The sequence below is a fragment of the Haliaeetus albicilla genome, chromosome Z (genome assembly GCF_947461875.1).
Source record: "Haliaeetus albicilla chromosome Z, bHalAlb1.1, whole genome shotgun sequence".
NCBI classification, from domain to species: Eukaryota; Metazoa; Chordata; class Aves; order Accipitriformes; family Accipitridae; genus Haliaeetus; species Haliaeetus albicilla.
The window spans coordinates 36,998,959-37,011,607 of record NC_091516.1 but is presented as its reverse complement, the minus strand read 5'-3'; the positions used below and the strand labels follow the sequence as shown (position 1 = coordinate 37,011,607).

The 12,649-nt window shown below is 43.0% G+C and overlaps 1 protein-coding gene across 7 annotated transcripts in view; it reads left to right on the top strand.

Annotated features, from left to right (window-relative positions):
• Nucleotides 1–12,649, top strand: part of LOC104313235 (tubulin polymerization-promoting protein family member 2) — a 47,571-nt gene that overhangs the window by 14,166 nt on the left and 20,756 nt on the right. For 6 of the 7 annotated variants that reach the window (XM_069776544.1, XM_069776542.1, XM_069776538.1 and 3 more), the window contains exon 1: nucleotides 2,258–2,503. The exons of the other annotated variant lie outside the window; for it this stretch is intronic. The gene's annotated coding sequence lies outside the window, so the exon portion shown is untranslated. Of the gene's footprint in view, nucleotides 1–2,257; nucleotides 2,504–12,649 lie in introns of those variants that run through there. 7 annotated transcript variants of the gene reach the window in all.

Below are 12,649 nucleotides of genomic sequence, written 5' to 3'. Positions count from 1 at the left end.
ACTTCTAAAACTTTGAAACAGGAAAGAATAGCACCCTTTCAAGCACGTGTTGCAATGTATTTGCTACGCTTTTGCTTATAGCTTGCAGGAGGTGAAAAAGCAGTAATAGGTGACCCAGAATGCAATTAAAGAAAGAAATGTGGAGAAAAGTAACCGCAGACACATGCAGTCTTTTGTACCCTGTGAAGTGGTAATTCCCTTTAATGAATTTGTAACTTAATTAAAAAATCCAAAAAACTCAATTTTCCCATTTGTTCAGTGCAAAGTAAGAGAATACTTATGATTTTGATTAAAATATTATTGAAGAAGCTACTCCTCTGGTATTTTGTGGACTGGGCTTGAACAGAAATGAGATACAGAGTTTGCCGCTAACGTAACCATGCCAAGGGAAGCGGGAACTGATATGACAGATCATCTCAGACTATCTGAAGAATTGGGTTAAAGGATGAGGGTTGACAGGGATGTTCTTCTGGCACTAGGTAGCCCTCCAGATAAAGGATGATGTATATCTGTGCAGAAGGCATTTGTTTTTTGATGGCCAAGCCATGACTGTGAAGTAGGCTTCCTTTCCTCTGGGAGCTTATCTCAGATTTCACCAGCTCCTACTGCAAGTGAAGAGCACCTTTCTTTGACCTTGACATTTCTGGCATAAATGTTTAGGGGCGTGTAAAATCCCAAACCAAACGCTTCTCTCCTTGGGGGAAAGGATTAGTGAACAAACATGTGATAGATGATAGTGACGTTACTTAATGCATGACTGATTTGCACGTTTTATTCTCCTCTCACTGAAGTTGTAAGCAGCCACAGAAGAAAAACAGGGCACATTATGACACTAGTGTGCCTGATGCATTAGTTAGTAGGTACACAGACATATGCCTAGACGTAGGCAAAATGTTTGAAAATGCTTGCTTTCCCAAGAAAGCCTTGAACTTGCCTGCAGAAGTCTTGCTAGAGCTTTTGAACTTGTAAAAATGCAGTTTCAAAATTCACCTCCAGCCCCAAAAGTAGAAATGAGGTTTTGCAACCCACTCGTGAGATGCTCATCCTCCCATTGCAACATGGTGTCTCTGTCTTAAGAAAGCCTTTTTTTGGAAAACATCCGTGTGTTACTTGGGCTTGCACGCTTGTGCTTGGTGGGTGTACAACGCAGTACCCCTTAGGTGAACCGCCTTCTGCTGAGAACAGCATTGCCACTGTCCCTCACCAGGTGGGGACGACAGACGCTGCGCGGTAGCCGCAGGTGAGTAACGCACTCTGAGATGTCCAACTGCTTGGAGACATAGGAGAAACAAGAACTCACCGAACTGGTTATAAAGGCCCAGTTAGGGGCTCCCTGATGCCGGGTCCTGTTCAGGCAGGCTATGAAACCTGCTGCAGCAGGGTGGTTTTGTTTGGAAAGAGCCTTGCGCTCCCCTTTTTTTTTAAACCCTCTCCAATTCCTTCTCCCCTTTTTAGAGCGTTTTGACTGAAAGAATACACTGGCAGCGCTCAGTGCCGCGTTGGAGGGAGGCCCCAGTTAAACTGGTTCCAGATGTGCTCGAACTGGCCGGTCCATGTGCACTGAAGAGGAAAGTGTGCCTCTGCAGTCAGGGCAAGGCACCCATGTGCCAGGCGATGCACGTGGCTGACTGCCACAGCTACTAACCTAGTATTAACTGCATTAATTACGGACATAAACAGTGTTTGGTGCCAAGCATGTCACAAGTTGATTGTAAAAGCTGTGGTGTAGGCAGAGTTTCAAATTATGCTTCACTTTTAATTTTAAGCGCCTCCCCCCCGAAAATTCCTTGAACGTGTCTGTGTATTTACGAAAACACAAATGTGTACGGAGCGGGAGAGCTATCGGCTTGTAAATGCTATGAGAGTACCTGCTAATGCCTGGGAGCAAATTATCGGCAGACTCCTGGGGTCGGGGCCGGAGGTCCTGCAGCCTCCGGCGAGGGAGAGCCCCCGTCCCCGTCCCCGTCCCCGTCCCCGTCCCCGTCCCGCTACGCCGCTGGGCACAGCTGACCTACTTTTTTCTGCATTTCTGCTCATACTGCCCGGCCCCCTCCCCCGCGGGGGGCTCGAAGGCTTTTTAACCCTTCGGAGAGCAGGCAGCGGCCCCCACCGGCGCAGCCGGCGCCCGTGCCCCCGCCCCGCGGTGGGCGCCCGCTGCGCGCCCGCGCAGGGAGGAGGCGCGGGGGGAAGGCGGGGCGGGGCGGGGCGGGGCGGGGCGGGGCGCTGGCTCGCCGGGCTGGGCCGTGAACCAGCCTGTCCCCGCAGCACCGTCTGCTGGAGAGTTTGCGGCCCAGGACGGCCTGCCTCGCTCCGAAGCACGCTTTCTGTTCATGTGGTTCTTGCCCTGAGCTTGCTTTCCCCCGGCCGTTATCTCCCAGTAATTTCTCTTCTAGCAAAGCGGGCAATAATAAAATTCGACGTTAACTGAAATTCCCGGTGCGCACAGAAATGGTGCTGGTGGCATTTCTGTCCGAGGCAGCCCCAGCTTCCTGCAAGGGGACAGGTCAGTCAGAGCGATTTGGGAAGGCGCTGCCCTTCTTCCTGACTCATGCTCCCGCGCTTCCAGTCTGGCAAGGGCTGTGCGATTATTGCGACGAACCGCGTCCGGCACCGCGGACGCTGAATGCTGGCTTGGTGTGAAGAGCACATGTCGGTGCTTTGTAGCAGCCCGTGTGCTTAGCACGGTGAAATACCGCTCAGTGTGATTTTCAGCTGATTAATTGTCACTCGCTGTAGGATCGCGCTTTGCCTTCCTGTCTTTCTGCTAAAACAGTGGGGGCTTTTTTTTCGCTCTTTTTAGAAGAATGTCTGAAGAAAAGCCCTTTAGTTGCATAAAAGTGAAGGGAAGAAGGAAAGGGAGAAGATAATGCTGTCTCATTTTTAAATATAAAACTCTTCCTAAACGGGCCAGAAGTACAATGTTCTGAAATTAAGAGTTTTCCTTGGGCACACACCTTTCAGAGCACAATAATCTTTGCTTGGTTTGAAAAGTGCCTGCTGGGTTTTAATAAAGATTATTGGATTATTGGAAAAGTGTACAGAACTTGCCAGCAAAGCATTTTCTCAAGCATATAAACACCACTGAGTATACAAACAAAGTGCATGGAAGTACACGCAGATACTGAAACGGGCACTTTGTCCAAAGAAGTTAAAGCTTCTCCAGTGCAGCTGGTAAAACTTGGAACAAAAGCAAAACTGCTGGGAAAGGAGCTCCCCGGCAGCATGGATTTTGTAGGTTCAGGGCCAGTGGGCATCCATGGAGTACTCAAGTTCTGTGGGTGCTGCGACCCGGAGTAACAGCTGCGGGTCACTCTTTTGGCCCTTGTGTTGCTGAAAGATGACAGGGACGGGCCCTCTTTCTGTTCTAGAGGAAGGCAGGTGCTTCTGTGTTTTGAGAGGACGGGCTGTCTCGTGTGCTTGGCTGCGCTCCATTGCTTTGAGACATTTCCCGCTGAGGATGTCTTGGCTGCTAGTGGCTACCGACCTATTTGTAACCTGTGTTTCGCAGAAGTTTTATTTTGAGTGCAGTAAGTGGAGAGCTGCAGGGACATCTGGGCTTGATCTTCCCCCTCCCGCAAAGGAGGCACCTTCAGTCGAGCTTTGGGCTATCTAATGGTGTTGGATTATCCTTAGCTAATGTAATAGCGTCCTGCTGTTAAGAGTAATAAACAAATCCCCTCCTGACTGTCAGATCTTTCAGCAGCTTTGATAGGAGAAACCGCCAGGTGTCAGCAATAAGACTGTGGTCCTGGGCAGGACTTTAGGGTACTGTCCATAAGATGCGGGGGTAATTCCTGGAAAAGAAGGATTTTATAGAGGGGTTATAGGTATTTGTTCATCTAAAAGGGTTAGGGTGTTGCTGCTTCCCATGTGTCTTTCTCAAAACACAGTATGAATATTGGGTTGCAGATGGCAGTCACCCAGAAGTATAAATTAGAAGGACTACTGGGTACAGTCCAGTGCAACCCTCTGCCTCCTTTGCAGTAGTCTCTTTCTCAGTAGCTGTCTTGGCTACCAGATGGTTCAAGTCAGGGGTTTTTTGTTGTTGTTTTTTGTTTTCAAATAAACAGCTGTATGCAAGTTGCACTGAACAGTAATGTGCAGGAACAAAGAATCGGCACATTACACAGGGACTAAATTTTTCAGGTACCCATCCAAGCAAAAAAGTGAAGATTTTGCAGAGTAATTGGTAGGCAAAAACATCTCAGCTCTAATTTAGTGATCATTTTACTGTCATAAACTGATCTTTAGTTTTCTTTTACACAAAACAAATTATTTTTTACTTCATTAACAATTAAGTCAAAACTGAGTAGTGACAGCAGGAGTTGGTCTTAGTGAAAGAGTTCATGGGATAAACTTATTAAGGGGAATTTTTCACATGTTTAGGTTAACCCAGAGACTCTGTAGTATGGGAAGGAAAAATGATGTTGAATGAGTGCCACCAAGTGTCCTCCTGCTGTATATGAAAGCCCAGGTCTTAAGTCAGAGAAACACAACATTGCACCTCAAAGTTTTGTAACTTTGAGAGGGACATCACAGAGACAACAAATTCTGTTAGAGTGAGAGGAGTTATAATTAATAGAGGGACATTACAGAGACAACAAATTCTGTTAGAGTGAGAGGAGTTATAATTAATATCCTATTGAAGTGCAACAGCGGTCTCTGGAGATCTGATAAAGGTGAAATATCTGTAGCAGGGGCAGAAATGCAGACATAACCCTGGTTATGCATCCAGTTTGTCTATCTGTTCCATCTTGTGTTCCATCTGAGTGACTGGTGCTGCTTGATGTTGACACTGTGCTATCTGTGGCTTTGCTGGGTTGTGTCAGATGATGGTGTGATACACCTCATCTTCCCTGCAGGGCTGGTATGTGTCACAGGACTTCCTAACAGGTGACATAAGTTACAGATTTGGCAATTAACATGTCCATTTTGGCCCTCCTTCTGCTGCTACTGATCCCTATGCCAACCTTATCAACAGATGCAGTGGGGGCAAGGCTGAGACTGGGTGTGTATGAACAGCACAGTTTCAACAAATAAAACAAGCTAAGCATTGCCAAATGTCCTCCAAGACAGTTTCATCCCAGACTCCCTGCAGATTAAATGGTTCTGATGGATCTTTGGATTTTCAGTTCATACACATGAGCGTGATTAAAGAAGAAGGATTTATATTAGTATATCTTTAGTCTTACAACTAGCTGAAAATCAGATGATTCAAGCAATGGATGCCTAAGTGTGCCAAAACTCCAGCTGCGTTTCTCTGTGCTGGAAGCTGGGGCAAAAGAGAGGTGCCAAAAAGCCATTTTATGTTGCATGCAGTAATAACTGCCCCTTGTCATGCTGGTGTTCATTGCCTGAATTTCCACACTGCAGCCAGAGACCATGTCTATAGCAGCTACACAAAGAGTATGAAGGAGATTTTTTTTTTTTTTTCCCTGTGGTGGATGTCAAACTGCTTACCTCTTCTTGGCAATGTGAAGTGCCTTTTGTATTGGTGAAACAGCAGAAGGGGAGTAGACTAGGTCAAGTGTCTAGCCAAAAAGACCATTTATTGCACTTATTTGGAGATGACAGAAATATTTTAAGTCCCAAATGTGCTGAAGCCTGCATACAGAATTTTAACATTTTTTACTGTAATGTATTTATATATAGATAAACTGACCAGTGCCATGGTACATGGCACCCATTAAACTTGGAGGAGCATGAGGCAACAAAAGGGAGCACCGGACCTTGCAGGGACTCTGGGCAGCGAGTGAGCAGCAGACTCACTCTGCTTAATCAACAGCCCATTGTGTGTCTCAGGGCCTTTCCACAGGAGTTAACGGGTGAACGGACTTCTGCTGGCACAATTTTCCATTGTAGCGCGCTCTGTCCTGCCCTGTTTTACTATTGCACTATAAATTAACTTAAAAGAGTCAGGTTTACCACTGCCTGAGCATGCTGTGAAAAACCTCACTTTTGAAATGGTGTGTAACTCTTTGCATGATGAACGGTGGAACTGGAAAGTACAGAAACAGGAACCAGTGCAGTAGCCTTGAGCTATTTGGAAGGACTTTCACTTTTTGTATGGGTGATGTATATTTTGTGCAACCTGTGGTATCCAAAGAGGGCAATGCTCAAGTCATTTGGTCTCACATGTAAAATTCATGCTATTGATTTGGTATTTACCACTATGCAGGGCTTTGTAAGCACCACTGTATTGTGCAGCAGATAACTGAGCTGTCCTCTGCCTCTGGGTAGGTAAGGCAAGGCGGTAGAAGTATATGAGCAAGGTGAGAAGTACATGTGTAGATTCAGATAAATGTCTAAGCTTTGGTTGAGACAAAATTAACCTTCTACACAGAACAATAAGGAAGTAGCTGTCCTTTTCCTCTTGTGTCCTTGCCAAGAACAATAGATACAGTTATCAGTATTCTTGCCAGTAATTCACCTATTATCTCAGTTTAAAAGTATTTCATTGTTTCAAGGATAGTTTTTAATATACTGGAGAATATTCCTATCAGGCTGTGGTATCTGGGCACGATCTCACCATTCATACGAGAGGAAAAATAATAGCTTCTTCTCTGAAATGGCCAACCTTACTACAGCTTTAGAAGCACTCTTTGGGGAGCTGAATAGAAGGAAATGGCAAACTGAAAAGGGTTGCTAAGAAACAATTTCAGATGCTTCCAGATTTTATGAAAAAAAGGATACACCCACAAAAAACGGACTAATAATTTCCAAAAGGACATGATCAGATAGCTATTCTTCTATTAGCCTACAATACTAGTTTACTAAATAAGCAAATAATAAGAAAATAAGAGCTTTGGGACCCAGTATAATTAATAAACATGAATGGGGAGGCTCTCCTGAGGAAAAGCTTCGCACAGGGCCTGAACTTCCAGTAAAGCTTCCACTTTAATAGCCTTGGTGAAGATCACTTAAACAAGTTGCACAGTTGATTGGACATGTTGCATTGGTGAGCATCAGGTGGAAAACCCACAGTAATGGTCTACTTAGATGCAAGGACAGTTTGTGCTGTCACGACAACTGATGTGTGATATGTGCAGACGTGCCCTGCGAGGCAGTCCCACACTCCCAATCACTTACACGTAACAAAAGATCTTCTCAGCTTCCACTTTCCAGCTATTAAATAGGTATAAGAGAACAACCTCACAGCTGTGGCTGGTCCCAGACACATTCTTCCTTAAGGCATACACCTTCAGGTGTTTGATTTTCTGTGTTACCTGCCAGCATTTCTTCATATTTCTACTCAGTTTAGCTGGTTATTGAGATTTGGGTTTACTGATGGTTTTGTTTTCCTTTGTTTCTTAGACTTTTAATGATGTGGGTTTTCTCATCCAATGTATGAAGGACTATTTTGATATACCTTAGTACCTAGCTACAAAAGGTCAGAAATGATACAAACCAGTTCATTAATAGCTGATGCCAAAGTAAGTGCTTTTTTTTTTTCTTTAATATGAAATCTTGCACTCATCACAACTTGCTACAAGAAACATTACCTGTGAACAAATAAATGAACGAAAATGCAGATCACTGGGCACAATTTAGCACAGTAGAAAGCCGTGGAATACCTCTCAAAATGAAATGGCCAGTATGTTTTTGGTCCTGGAACAAACTGTGGTTACTTTAGTTTTTATTTAATTGAGTAACACAGGAATATACTGATATTGTGACTCTATTCTCCCATGTTCTTCTTAATGCAATTATACATTTATATATCCTTGTGAAATATTTTGGTTTTTTTACAAAACCAAGTATTATGTGGTTTTTATTATACAGAATTATACAAAAATGTAAAAATAATTTTAAATAATTATGTGACATAGAGTTTCCCTCCTCCAACAATTAAAAAATTTCCATTTTTAAATAACAGGAACAACAACAAAAAATTACATATGATGTTTATTTGGTTGAGGACAGCTTTACTAACACCATGCTAACTGATGCTTAATCCAACTTCTTTTGATTTGTTTCAGTTAAAGGCATTTAAAATGGACTCTGAAATACTAGTTCACATGTAGGAAGATAGTTATTTTGACTTCTTTTTATTCTAAGGTTGATTGGACCTCCCTTTGACTGTAGGGTGAAAAAAGTTGGCATTCTTCAAAGAGGAGTTTCCTTTTATTAAAATCTTCTGCAGTCAGAGAAACGCAGCTTTCATTGTGCTTTATGCTGTCTGAGTCATGTGCTGAATGGATGATTGATCAATGCTTAGTCAAGCCTGGACATGGTAAACTACAAAAGCAACATGATGAATGGAAGCTAAAAGGTCTGTCAAAATATAGTTCCTTCTTTATGATCAAAATGAAGGAAAATATTCCACCGGGATCTCAAATCCAGGATGAAACTACCAAGTTACACATGACAAAGTTTAATTTAAGGTTATATTCTGACTGCCATGTAGACATCAAAGAGAAACGTAAAACAGAAACAAGAGGTCGCCAAGTGGGCAATGTTACACTCAGGTAGCAGCTGAGCTTTTTGGATCTCAATATTACTCAAGCATCTGGGAAAATCAAAAGACAAGTGACAGTATTTGACCACATTCCTGCGCTAAACTGACTCTCCTCCTACCATCTACCTCAGTCCAGATCTTCAGGGCAGTGTCCAGAAGGAAGAGAGTTCTGTCTCCTTGAGTGTCAAGTTCTCGACTGCTGTGATTTCCTCCTATCGTCAGTCTTGTTCTGCTTTAATTATCTTTCCCTTTAATTTTTAAGAAATGGCACCTGGAGATATGACCATATTCTTTGTCCTTTAGATGTTGGTTTTTTTCAGCTGCTAACTTCTTATTTCATACTCCTTCACAAGGTGAGCACCTGCATTTACATGTAGAATTGAGATCAATTTATAGGGCCCACACTTGTAAAATTCATTACCTTTCCTCTCCTTCAGTCCTATGTGTGTCCTTGTAGTTTTGCTCTTTAGGCTTTCTGGGATAATTCCTTTCCCAGAAAGTTAGGCAACGTGATCTTGACTAGGTTGTTAAATATAATGGCACAACAAATAATAAATAATGAATAGCTTTTTTTTTTTTTTTCCTGTAGTAGCAAAGGTGGATTTCAGTGCTGACAATTACTTGAAGTAGGGACAATATTTTACAAAGTTAGTATCAGGCAGCTACCACTAAGTGGCTGCCAGGTAGTAATACCTTGTGATCAATGTCCCCAGGAGATGGCAGTTTCAAAGGTACCCAAGACAGAAACTCAATGGTTTCTTTAAAATATTTCTTCTGGTTTATGAATGCTGGTGGCCTAGCACTGAGACTGTGCTTCTTACCATCCATCATGTACAACTTGGATGTGCTGATTGTTAAGTTATGTGATTACGTGTGGCTCCTCAGCCTGACAGAGGAGACCAGCATGTCGCTGGGAGGGTGGAGAGCCCCAACAACCCTGTGAGAGACCCGAGCCCCTGCCCTATCTCCCCTGGGCTGCTCCAGGAGCCAGCTACTGGAGGGATCCATATAGTGCATATCTGTGTATATATTCCCTACTAATGGACCATTGTCCTGACCAGCAGTGAGGGAACAGGACCAGGCTGTTGGTAGCATTTGCATGATGGCTAGGCATGCCTGTATGTGTGGTTGGCCATGTTGGCACATACCTATGCTCAGCCTTGCTACTGGCTGGACTAGGGAACACGGAGTGATGGCAGCCTGACCTCTATCAGGCCACCAGGTTTGTCAACCCCTAATTTTCGTAAATCCTTTACATGTCATTAGGTTGCCGTTGGCAGAAAAAGTGACACAATACAGCAATTCTAAGGTATTTTACATGTTTTCAAAATAACATGTCTGAAAGCTTAAAAAGCAAATCACGTCTTTTTATACATTCGGTTACAAATTGTATTTTAGTTTGCATGCATAGTTACTGGAAGTATACTGTTGTATCTTGATTAATAATAACTTTTTAAATAAGCGTGTTTTTAAATGAATGGCAATTGTTTCCCTCAATGTATGCACACAGGAGACTTGTCAGCGTTTGTATAGGCCAACTTACCTTTCCTGTATCCTAAGAAGACACATTTTCATGCAAGAAAATCCTTTGGTAGCATGGAGAGGCACATTATTTTGTTTGGTGGATACTGTTGCCCCCTGGAGGCCATTTCTCAATTATCACAATATTAGATTGGAACTTAAATTAAAACTTAGAAATGTTTGCTATTATAAACAAAATATTCCCTTTAGCAATTAAAAATATTGTGATTTTAATTAAAAGGGTTTATGAGCTTATCAGAGAAATAACTGATTTCTTACCATGCTAATTATTTTTCTACATTTGCTGTTTAGATTTGCAAATTACTAGACAGTAAAATTTAATTGCTTTTTAAGGGAGATGAATATTTAATATGAATACAGTACTTGGGAAAAATAAGGGTTTTGTGAATGTGTGTGTGTGTGTGTGTGTTTTAAGCAGCACAGATAATCAAACTATGGAGTGCGAGTGTCTCTACGTGCGCTGTAGACATGTTTCTATACATTGCCATATTGCTCATGTAACTGCAAGAAAAGGGCAGTGCAAGTCTGTGAGTAGAAGCAGCCCTGGGCTGCATTTGTGCTTTGTAGCTGCTGTATTGCCCCTGGTTGGAAACAGCGCTAAAGTCAAAGGCAGCTCATGGAGCCAAGAGTTTTGCTTGGCCATTGATAACAAGGGTTAAGCTGATGGCCAAGCAGGCGCTTACTCAAGCCTCACATCCAGCTCCGTCTCTGCTGCATGGTCTCCTGGCAAAGCAGCCCCGCTGGGCTTCGTGCAGGGGGCACACAATAAGGGTCACAACCCTGGCGTGTCTCCCAGGCCTCCTGAAGTGGAAGCTAGATTTCTGCATTTGTGTAAAAAAAGCGCCCTATTTTTTTCTTCATTTCTGGGTCTGCTAGAGACTTTGAGCTCATTACAACAGTTCGTTGAATGAATGTCTGCAGCTGACATCCAGCCTAGATAGCAATGACTGTTAGTCCTTGGCCGTTGTAGTCACATCTGAACTACCAAGGCAATTGCATTGGTAATAATTAATTGGGCTGCCCGTGCAGAAAGATATTTCTCTGTGTGAATAAGTCTATTTCTAAATATTTAGCTCTTACAGGCGTTGCTAATCACTATCACTAGTGGTATGAATTAAGTATTAATTTATACATGTCTAATTGTTTAGCTTTTGCAATTAGTCCCTTGTCTACACTTGTAATTAGATTGTTTTTTCTTCATAAATGCTGTACCTCTCAGCCTTTTTTCTCTGCTGGTGCTCTGATTTCTGCTGCCTCCCCAGCCCCGCGGGGTGCTAGAGTTAGCTCTCGCTATTCTTCACCGAGCTTCCCGCTCTGGTGAGCACCAGCGTTTCAGGAGACAGCCAAGCCAGCAAAGAAGCAGCCCTGTACTAGTGCAGGGAGGAACAGCGCTCTCTGTGAAGGAAACAGGACAGAGGCAATGCTTGGTATTGCTTCTCGTAGGTATTGCCTAACCCCAGTGAGGCCGATGTTGCTGGTGGTTAGTGAGCTATGCACTGTGACAGACACCCTGTTCTAGACCCCTTCTTGGGATTTGGCTGTTGCTTTCTATCCTCACACCAATCCCATTCTGCAGGAAAGCCAGCAGCTTTCTGGACAGGCATATGGAGAACATTTTTTTCTCCTTGCAAACTCTTCTTTGTCTGAAGGCTGTAAGCATCCCTCCTTCTCCAGCTCTTCATTTCATGCCTCTCCTCACCGCAGGTTCAGTACTCCCTCTCTGAGTGCAAGTCACGTTACGCTTTGTAACCTTTATGCAAAATGTAATCCAGTCTGTTGCACCGAGCTTCATTAGTACTTCAGGTAAGCTGAATGACAGTCTTAAAACTGCTGAAAAGCATAGGAAGGGTGCCTATTAAGGAGTGCAACAACTGGGCTTGCACTAGTTATTTTCTGTCAGTAATATCAGTACCACATGTGGTATGTTGAAGTATTATAATACAGCAGGGTAATATCAGTTCAAATTATTATTGCTTTTTCTGGTCTGGGGTGTGAAAAAAGATTTCATACAAACTGAGATGCCAGAAATTTGTAGTTGAGGCTCTCTTGATATGCTTCCTAACTAATTTAAAGGATCAAATTTTCCTCCAGTGGAAATATTCAGTCCATGACAGAGTTTAGCACTGTTGATATACTGAAAAATATTTAGATTTTGAGGACAAGCTGATGGTTTGAGTCTCATCATATGAGATCACGTGCATATACTTCCACCTTGTTTTTACATGTCCTCTGCATACATTAATGATAAAGCTTAAACAGTTACATGTAAACCAAGAGGACTAGTTTATCACTATCCCTTCCGCAATTCTAGCTTTAGAAATAAAGACATACACAGACAGAAAAGCATGGAGGATGCCCATAACAGTGAATGGAAAAGTCCTTACTCTCCTGCCTCTCTGCAGGACCTTAGATCGGGGTGAAAAGAGGCTTTGGGGGCAGGGGGGTGGGGAAGTTTAACCAGGTTGAAAATGGGTGAAATATCCATCTGTTATCCTTTTGGAAAGGGAAAAAAAAGAAATCTGTGCATTATTCACAGGCAGGAGACTTAAAGTGGTGAGGGAAAAATCAATATTTTTCTTTCAAAATGTAATTTTTTCCCTTGGTATGCTTGAGACTTTGGTCATTACAACACTTGAGAAATAAAGCCTG